The following is an 8,822-nucleotide window of genomic DNA, read 5'->3' on the forward strand; positions in this document are numbered from 1 at the left end:
GCCGAAGAGGAGGGCGGGCGGCCGCAGCCCCTCCCCCGGCGCGGCCCGGCCCCCGCCTTATAAGGCAGCGGCAGCTGCAGGAGGAGGCGCCTGGGGCCAGCCCGCCGGCTGCCTGGAGGAGGCACGGCGCGCCCGGCGCTCCGCGGGCCTTCGCGCCCGACTCCCGGAACCTTGCCCCGCGTGGGGACCCCAGCTATCGCTCAGGGCTCTCCAAGTGCGGACAGGGAGCCCAGGGCCTCCTGGATACTTGCGCCGAGCCGCCCCTCTCGGGACACTGAATAGGGGTGCAAAGAGAAGCCCACGCCTCCCACCCGGTTCTTGGTAGATGCCCTGCGACTGATGCGCGGCGGGCACCGCGGCGCTCACTGTCGGGGTGTGAGGGATGGTCCTGACCCGCGTCACCAGGGGTCGGTGCTCTCCCCGCCGCGGCCTGAGCCCCACAAACCCCGAAGGCCCCGGGTGCGCCGCCTTCCCCTCCCCAGTGACCCCGGACTCCAAAGGACATCTCCGTCCTCTCCCCAGCACACACCCTCTGGTGCAAGCCCAGGTTGGAGCTGGGCACCACCCAACCCTCTTGCGTGGCTGCCCCAGGGAGGCTCCTGCTGCCCTGTTCTCTGACCTGTCCTCTTGTCCCTCGTTGCCTGTCACACCAAGCCACATCCCCCACCCCTGAAGTCAAACTAGACTTTTTTTTCTTTTGGGGGCGGGGCGGTGTCGCGTGAGGCTTGCAGAATCTTAGTTCCCCAAGCGAGGATCAAACCGGCCTGGCAGTGAAAGCGCCAGAGTCCTAACCACTGGATCGCAAGGCAATTCCCCAGACTAGACTTTTTGATATTCCCCAAACACGTTCTGAGATTCCTCACCTCCTTGCCTTCCTCAAGCTCTTCCCTCGGCCAAGGCTGCTGGCCCATCTCTGCCCGTTCAGGTCCTCCCCTTCCCTCAGTGGTGTGGGTCCCTTCAACTTCCAGAGGTCCTGAGCTTTTCTGGGCTTGGGGCAGTGGTCAGTACACACCTGGCACTGGGGAGACTTGGTCTCAGCCACGGCCCCAACCCTGTGTGAAAAGAGCAGGGAAGAAAGACAGGCGGGGGTAGCTATGTGAGATTCCCCAGAGTAACTCCTTATTGGGGAAGAGGCTCAGTAAACCCTAATTGAAGGAAGCTAATTTTAAGACCTTTCAGTAAGTGGGCACCGAAGTGAACTGACTTGCTGGTTATGAGGGTAGACGTTTAAACACCACGGGCTTCAAATGTCCAGCAGGGCAAGGCAGGGCACTGCCCTCTTTCCTCCCTCCCCTGCGTCAGGCAAATACACATACTGTAGTTTCATACTTTCAAACCGTGTCAGAGTGGACAGAGCTGCTGCCCACTGTAAATACAAAGAGACTTCTGGTGCTGGGTGGGGATCTAATCCCCTCTGTTCAGTTCCCTCTCCTGTCAACAGATACCCATTGAAATGACCAAATGAACCTAGTAGGAAGAATTCCACATTGCCTCTAGAATCTCTAGAAGGCAGTTTCCACTGTAACCAAAACGTCAAGGCAGTGCATGTGCTGAGATAGCTAAGCACCGTGGACCCACTCACTGCATGAAGATAGAAGTTCAGGTGGGGACCAAGCTTCACTCACATCTCCTTGTATAGCGTTGAGGGCTAGAGGTGAGAAAGCCTGAGAGTGGGTGGGGGACAGAATCCTAACTTGCGGCAGCTTTGGAGTCTGTGTAGGCGGGGATGCTGTGGGCTTTAGAGCTGGCCTTAGCAGCAGGCACGTGGAAGGGACCGTGGCTGAATGGAGCTAGGGCGGTGCCAAAGTGGACCCCCACCAAGGCTGGTTGGAGGGGGAGTCCCTGCCTCGTTGGCCCCAGAGGAAAGAGATATGGCGACAAAATCAGACAGAAAGGGTGTTTGACCCAAGTTATTTTCTGTTTGTTTTACATCCTATTTAAGAACGTCTTACCTACTCCAAGATCATGAAACGTTTCTATGTTTCTTCTAGACATTTTACACGTTTATCTTTTACATTCATTTTGATTATGGTGTATGGTGTGAAGTTGGGGGTGTAGTTCTCTCTCTCTCTCTGTCTCTTTTTTTTCTTATTTGGCATATGAATATCAAATTGCTCCAATACAATTTCTTGAAAAGATTATTCTTTCCCAATTGGATATATATGTATATATGTGTGTGTATATATATATATATATATACTCTCTATTCTAGCCCATTGATCTATATACCTATTTTTACTAATTCCCCAAGAGCTTCAAATGTCCAGATTACTGTCTAGATTACTGCAGCCTTATAATGTCTTGAAATCAGATAGTGTAAATCTAACTTTCTTTTTCTTTTCAAAGTTGTTTTGTTCATTTTAAGTCCTTTTTACTTCCATGTAAATTAAAAAATCAGCTTGTCAATTACTTTAAAACAGAACAACTAAAAACAGCCTGCTGAGATTTTGATTGGGATTACCTTGAATTTATAGATAAACTTGGGGAGAACTGTTACCTCTTAACACTATTGAGTTAGCTGATCCACGAGCATGGTTTATCTTTCTGTTTATTTATATCTTCTTTAATCCCTCTCAGCTATGCTTTGTAGAATGTTAGTCTATAGTTAGTTTTCTATTCTTGTAATGTCTTTTTTTTTTTTTTTCCAGATTTGGGAATCAGGGTAAATGCTGACCTTATAAAATAAGTTGGAAAGTGTTCTCCTGTTTTCTGGAATCTTTTATAGAATTGGTATTATTTCTTAAATGTTTGCTGCTAATCATCAGTGAAGCCATCTAGGCATGGAGGTGCTTTTTTTGGGATGGGGTTATTAAATGATAAATTCAGCTTTATTAATGGTTGTAGAAACTTTCAGATGATCTGTTTCTTCTTGAGTGAGCTTTGGTAACTTTTTGTTGTTGGTGGTGATTTTCCTCCTTAAAATGGCCCCCAAGTGAAGTGCTGAAATGCTGTTCAGTGTTCCTAAGTGCAAGAAGGCTGTGGTGTGCCTTATGAGAAAATGTACATTAGGTAAGTTTCCTTCTGGCAAGTTATAGTGCTGTTGGCCATGAGTCCAATGTTGATGAATCAACAATATATATTAGTGTCTTTCAACAGAGACACACATAAAACGGGGTTATTATTGATTGGCAGACAAAAAATGTGACTAGAAGCTCACAGGAACCTAACCCTGTACTTTCTCTAGTAGCAATGGTTCAGTATCTCTAATTCAGTGTTCCCAGTAACTTTATAAAACATAATTACATAAAAAATATAAATTTTTTCCCCTTCTGCTTACTTTAGGTTTAATTTGTACTTCTTTTTCCAGTTTCTTTCTTTCTTTTTTTTTTTTATAGTTGTGGCACACGGGCTTAGATGCTCCACAGCATGTGGGATCTTCCTGGAGCAGAGATCAAACCTGTGTCCCCTGCATTGGCAGGCGAATTCTTAACCACTGCGCCACCTAGGAAGCCCTCCAGTTTCTTAAGGTGCAAGCTGAGGTCATTAATTTTAAGCCATTCTTCTTTTTTAATATAAGCATTTTAGTGCTGTAAATTTCCCTCTAAGACTGTCTTTAGCTGCATGTGACCAGATTTGATATGTTGTGTTTTCATTTTCATTCAGTTCCAAATAATTTCTGATCTTCCCTTGTAACGTAGTCCCTGTGACTTATGGGCTATTTAAAAATGTTATTTAGTTTCTAAATATTTGGGAAACTTCCAAATATCTTTCTGTTATCAATTCTCACTTAATTCTGTGTGGACAGAGAATATTGTTTAATGATTTCAATCTTTTACTACATTTACTGAGAGTTGTTTTATGGCCCAGAATGTGACTTATATTGGTTAATATTCTGTGTACACTAGAAAAGATTGTGTGTTCTGTTTTTATTGGGTAGAATATTCCACAAATGCTAATTAGATAAAGTTGATTGATAGTGTTGTTCACATCTTTTACATCCTTACTGATTTTTTGTCTACTTGTTCCATCAAATATTGACAGATGTTGAAAGTTTCAGCTATAATTGTAAATTTGGCTATTTCTCTTTTATATTCTCATCAATTTTGCTTCATGTACCTTGAACCTTTAAATAAAAAGGTTATGCTCCAAAGAAGGAGCATAAATATTGACAATTCATGTATCATTTTGATAAACGGACTCTTTTATCATTATGCAAGGACTCTATCTCTGGCAATATTCCTTCCTGTGAAATCTCTACTTTGTCTAACATCAATATAGTCATTCTAGCTTTTTTTTAATTAGTGTTAGTAGGTTTGTTTCATTTCCATCCTTTAACTTTTTCTTCCTTCTTTCAGCAACCCAGATTACTGTTTTACATAGCAAAACTTTGCTTTCATGTTTTATAGAATTATAGCCTTATTGGCATAAAACTTGATGTATTTTGAAAGTTGTATATATTGACTGGTATAGAAATACATAAGACAAAATTTGCACACACAGGCAAAAAATGTATACTTTTTGCCTTATTACAACATTGTTCACACTAAATCCCTTGTAACTGAATGCTCTGTAAAATATAAAAATACAAACCTTCTTTGACCAGTGTGTGACTTTGGACAAGTTAATTGACTCAGCTTTGTCTTCTGTAAAATGGGGATAGGATGGTTGTGAGGGTAACTGAGCTAATACATGTAAATTACTTAGAACAGTTCTTGACAATATTAAGCACTGCAGAAATGTTTACCACCACTCCATTCTTTAACTTTTAACATAGCTGTTTCTTTACATTAAAAATGGTCAGCTTGTAGTACAAGATGTAGTTGGGTCTCTCTTTCTATCCAGTCTGACAATATCTGTATTTATTTATTTATTTATTTATTTATTGGCTATGTTGGGTCTTCATTGCTGTGCATGGGCTTTCTCTAGCTGTGGTGAGTGGGGGCTACTCTTTGTTGCGGTGCGCGGGCTTCTTATTACAGTGGCTTCTCTTGTTGTGGAACACGGGCTCTAGGCACGTGAGTTTCGGTAGTTGTGGCATGTGGGCTCAGTAGTTGTGGCTCGTGGGCTGTAGAGCACAGGCTCAGTAGTTGTGGCACACGGGCTTAGCTGCTCTGCGGCATGTGGGATCTTCCCGGACCGGGGATCGAACCCATGTCCCATGCATTGGCAGGCAGATTCTTAACCACTGTGCCATCAGGGAAGTCCCAATATCTGTCTTTTAATTTGTGTTAAGACCATTTATATATTTGATAATATTATTTTCAAATTTCTATGGAACAAATACAAAGGTTACCACATATTAGGCCTTAAAGTAAACCACGATAAATTCCCGAAAGTAAAAACTGTTCAGTTAAATTCTCTGAACACAAGTAATAAAACTAAAATTTAACAAAAGATTAACTGAAAAATTTTGAACTATTTAGAAATTTTAAAAAATCCTTCCTAGAGCACTGAAAGGCAAAGGCAAACAGGTGTTCAGAGATGAATGGCAATTAGAATACTCAGTTAAGAGCCTGGGGCAGGGATTTGAAGTCTTGTGGCCCAAATCCATGTTCTGGCTCTGCTGCCTGCTGACCGTGACTCTGATCCAGGTGCTTGGAATGAAGACAGTAATACCTACCTTAGAGGATTTTTTTTAATTAAATGAGATGATACTTAAAAGCACTCTAAAAATCACTTATTTTTGTGTGTGTAATATTTCACAGTCACATTTAGATGTGTACAAAGGTAGCTGTTTATCTGTATAGCTATAGTCCAAATTCTGCTGATGGTAGGAAACTTAAACTTGCATATCAACAGAAACTCAGTCACATCTACTTTAGTCTCTTGGGGATAAATAGTCAAGCAATCCAGAACCTTTCCTGGCTCTTCTCTACACCTCTGGGTCAACTCTTCCAGACTCAGATTCTTGCACAGGCGCACCTGTTTGGCTGAGCCTGGGTGACATGCCTTCACACAAACTTTCAGAAAGAGAACAGAGGAATATCAGCCCTTCTTCAGCTTCCGTAGTTAGATACGAGATCTTTTACACTCAAAGACGGACTTTTCCACATGCTGAGCAGCCAAAATCCAGCAGATGTCTACCATATCTCCGTTTTCAGAAGGAGGAATTTTATTTCTGTCCTAAATGATTCCCCAGAATGAGCTGCATTCCATGATTCAGCCCTTCTCAGTGTCTAAATTCTTATATTATTATGAATTCTTCCCTGAACTATGGTTTAAGATACGTATAATGCTTTAAGCCCTTTAGGCTTTGGGTCTCAATCTGCAGAGTTTTTTGGAATAAAAAATTCATTGCAATAGTTCAATGGGTAGAAGGCCATGACAACTAGAAAAGTAGGGGAAAGGAAAACCTTGGCAGAAAATTTTCTTATTTTACTGAGTTATACCCTCTTTATTTTTGTTGTTAGAAACTATATGGGATGCAGCCAAGGCTGTACTTAGAGGCAAATACACCATATAATAAATGTGAACATAGCTTTGAATTAGACCTAAGTTCAAAATATCTCTGCTCTGCTACTTACCAGCCATGTGACCTTGGAGAAATTATTTAATCTCCTCAAGCCTTAATTGCATCAACTGTAAATGGTATTAATAATACTATTTATTGGGGTGTGCTCAGAGCAGAGGGCCTGAAGAAATGGCTCTTCTATTTATAACATACATGACAGGAACCTGGGTTCATTGTGACAAGGGGCACAAAACTTGTGGCCTTCCTAAGAACAAATACCCAACACGTGTCCTCCTGCATCTCCATGTGGCTGCTGGGCAGGACCAGTGGGACAGGGCTCAGTACTGAAAGGAAAAGTATAGTATTTAGTGGGGAGTGTGCTACCTAGAGCCTGCCCGGTCCATGCATGGGTGGGCCATGAGTGGTCTTACAGACATAAAGATTTTGAACCTCTCTTTTTAAGGAAAAAAGAAAAAAGAAAAATAGATTCTAGATGCCATTCTGTAAAAGGGAAAACTGTGGAGACAACAAAAAGACCAGTGGTTGACAGGAGTTTGGGGGATAGGAATACCCAGAGTACAGAAGTTTTTATGAGCAGTGAAAATACTTTGAATGACATTATAATGATTGATACATGTCATCATATATTTGTCCAAACCCACAGAATGTGCAACACTATTCACTTCATTAAAATGAACCCCAAGGTGAACTGTGGACTTTGGTGATTATGTGTCAGTGCCATTTATTCTTGGTTTAAAAAAAAGAAAAAAGAAAAAAAAGGTACCACTCTATTGATAATGGCTATGCATGTGAGGGGAGGGGGTATATGGGGGAATTTCTGTACCTTCCTGTCAATTTTGTTGTAAACCTAAAACTGCTTTTTAAAAAAATTAACACTCAAGGTAGAAGTTTTGGGCAAAACTTTTGTTTCACTTTTATATATGCATTTATATATGTGTGTATGTTGGATTGTGTTATAAAATGTATTTTTTAGATCAAAAACCTTTGCAGGTCACTTTAGTTAAGTTTTACTGGTAAATAAAGGCACAAATTAACCTAAAAAATACTGTTTATCTCAGAGAGAGATTGTGAGAATTGCATGAGAGAATTCATTTAAAACATTTGACCACTGTGCTTGTGTGAAAAGAATCCTTGGACAATCTTGAGAAAACAGTCTAGGAAACTTCTTGGTCATTCTTGGCTATTTTTTACATAATTCTTCCAGTGGAAACTGTCAGTAGAAGCGCATGATACACAAAGCTCAAGCTATACTAGTTCCATGAGATAATATATGTAAGATATAACCAAGCATGGAGTGTTTGCTAGATTTTACATTTTGCTGATTTGTAGTATAGTATTCCTGTTAACATATAGACCAAGTTCATCTCTCAGTGTTCCAAATGAGAAAGAAAAGCTATACATAGTTAGATGATATCACTGTCAAACTTGGATAAGCAAGAGGAAGGCAGGAAGGTGGAAGGGAGAGAAGCAGTCACCACCTCATGTCCACGGAGCCAAACTGTAGCTGAGTCTCTTATTGTGGCCTCCTTTTTTTTAAAAATAAATTTATTTATTTATTTATTGGCTGTGTTGGGTCTTTGTTGCTGCACACGGGCTTTCTCTAGTTGCTGCGAGCAGGGGCTACTCTTCATTGTGGTGCGTGGGATCCTCATTGTAGTGGCTTCTCTTGTTGTGGAGCAAGGGCTCTAGGTGCGGGGGCTTCAATAGTTGCAGCACACGGGCTCAATGGTTGTGGCTCACAGGCTCTAGAGCACAGGCTCAGTAGTTGTGGCACACAGGCTTAGCTCTGTGGCATGTGGAATCTTCCCAGAGCAGGGCTCGAACCTGTGTCCCTTGCATTGGCAGGCGGATTACCAACCACTGCGCCACCTAGGAAGTCCTGTGGCCTCTTCTTAAGAGAGGGGACACATCCAACTCTCTGCCCGGAGCTTGGAAAGCAGTAAAGAGAGAAGCTTCACCATCAAAGGGCTGAGAAAAATGTCTATAGACAGTGACTTATTACTTGATACTTGTTTGATTTGAAAATAAAGGGACTTTAGTGACAATCCCTTCTTACTGATATCTCTATTGCTGTAGACTGAATGTTTGTGTCCCACTGAAATTCATATGTTGAAACTTAATCCCCTAATATGCTGGAATTTGGTGGTGGAGCCTTTGGGAGGTGATTAGGTCATGAAGGTAGAGTCCTCATGAATGGGATTAGTGCTCTTATAAAAGAGACCCCAAAAACTCCCACTCTCCTTCTGCCATGTGAGGACAAAACTAGATGTCAGTCTGCAGCCTGGAAGAGGCTCTCACCAGAACCCGACCATGCTGGTATCCTGATCTCAAACTTTCAGCCTCAAGAACTCAGAAGTAAATTTCTGTTGTTTAAAAGCTACCCAGTTTATGGTGTTTTGTTATAGCAAAC

At 42.0% G+C, this 8,822-nt stretch overlaps 1 non-coding gene across 1 annotated transcript; it reads left to right on the forward strand.

Moving 5' to 3' along the window:
• Positions 1–6,549: 6,549 nt before the first annotated feature.
• Positions 6,550–6,679, forward strand: LOC130847258 (small nucleolar RNA SNORA11). Its single transcript, XR_009052041.1, has one exon. It is a non-coding gene; the product is annotated as a small nucleolar RNA SNORA11 (small nucleolar RNA).
• The last annotated feature ends 2,143 nt before the right edge of the window (positions 6,680–8,822 follow it).

This window comes from Hippopotamus amphibius, chromosome 2 (assembly GCF_030028045.1).
Source record: "Hippopotamus amphibius kiboko isolate mHipAmp2 chromosome 2, mHipAmp2.hap2, whole genome shotgun sequence".
In the NCBI taxonomy this organism is placed as follows: domain Eukaryota; kingdom Metazoa; phylum Chordata; class Mammalia; order Artiodactyla; family Hippopotamidae; genus Hippopotamus; species Hippopotamus amphibius.